Genomic DNA, 1,378 nt, shown 5'->3' with positions numbered 1-1,378 from the left:
GGAAGGTCGGTAGTTCAGCGGCTCAAGACCCGGGTGCAAGACAGGGTGAGCTCCTGTCTCTAGTTCCAGCTCCTGCCAAACTAGCAGTTTGAAAGCAAGAAATTGCAAGTAGATAAATAGGTACCACTTCGGTGGGAAGGTCACAGCGTTCCGTGCGCCTCGGTGTTTAGTCATGCCGGCCACATGACCACGGAAACGTCTTCAGACAGCGCTGGCTCTTCGGCTTGGAAACGGAGATGACCCTAGAGTTGGATTCGACTGGCTTTCGAGCAAGGGAACCTTTACCTTTACTCACTTGGAAGACTATTATTATTCTAATCACTAATTGCATACTTGCAGTAGTTGTATTCTTTCTACCCACCCAGGAGGTTGGCAACCCGAGTCAGGGGCGGAGCCCTGCGTCCAGTTTCATTAGCGTTGCCAACCTCCAGGCGGGGCCTGGAGATCTCCCGCGACTCCAGCTGACCCCCCCAGACAACAGAAAACGGCTTATTTTGGAGGATGGACCCTGTGGCATCTGTACCCTCCAGTTCTTTCCCACCCCACAGCTGGCGACCCTTCGTTTTGGGGAGGACCTCAGCCAGGTTCAGACTTCAGCCAGCAAGTGCAATGAGACCGCGCGGCCTACCTCGCAGGGTCGTTTTTGCAAAAGACAGACAAAAAGCCCACACAGACACTCTGGAGGAGGGAGGGAGGGCGAGTTAATGGGACGCGCAGGGTGAATAAAAGGTCGGGGCCGAGGAGGAGCCCGTCTCATAGTCCCGCAAGACCCCCGTTCGCCAACCGGGCCGCAGCCGTCCCCCGTCCCCCGGGAAAGATAAATGCCACCCGACTCACTACGGAGGTCGCGGAAAGACATCTCGGCCTCCTTCCTCAGCCCGCAGCTCTTGGGATTCAAGCTACCACAGCCCAGGCTTCAGAGCGCCGCTTCGCGAGACCAGGCCGCGGCGCCGCTGTCGCGATGGCAACGGTTCTACGGCGCGTCGCTGGGCTCAAGACCCGCGAGGAGGCGAAGGCGCGCCGTGGGCGGGGCAAGGCGCGGGGAGGCTGGAACGGTCGGGGGTTGGCTGCGAGGGGAGGTGGGCGGGGCTGGCGAGGAGCCCCGAAGGGCAAAGGGGAGTGGCTGGCAGTTCCGCCGTTCATGAGGGGTGGGCGCCTATTAGTCAATTGACATTTTGAGTAATAAATATAGATGGTTTAGAAGGTTATGTATATGAAGACACAAATACAAAGACACACACACACACACACATAAAACACATATACAGACACATATTTATATAGCTATATCTATATAGCTGGATAGACAGACAGACAGACAGACAGATAGAGGGCTCTTTTTGTAGCAGGAATTCCTCTGCATATTAGGCGACACACC

The 1,378-nt window shown here is 56.1% G+C and overlaps 1 long non-coding RNA gene across 1 annotated transcript in view; it reads right to left on the bottom strand.

Annotated features, from left to right (window-relative positions):
* Nucleotides 1-981, bottom strand: part of LOC107119325 — a 20,980-nt gene extending 19,999 nt beyond the window's left edge. The window contains exon 1 of the long non-coding RNA XR_001482794.1: nucleotides 838-981. This is a non-coding gene — a long non-coding RNA (uncharacterized LOC107119325). The remainder of the gene's footprint in view (nucleotides 1-837) is intronic.
* Nucleotides 982-1,378: the final 397 nt, after the last annotated feature.

The sequence above is a fragment of the Gekko japonicus genome, unplaced genomic scaffold (assembly GCF_001447785.1).
Source record: "Gekko japonicus isolate JY-2015 unplaced genomic scaffold, Gekko_japonicus_V1.1 scaffold4864, whole genome shotgun sequence".
Classification (NCBI taxonomy): domain Eukaryota; kingdom Metazoa; phylum Chordata; class Lepidosauria; order Squamata; family Gekkonidae; genus Gekko; species Gekko japonicus.
This window is presented reverse-complemented; position numbering and strand designations above follow the sequence as displayed.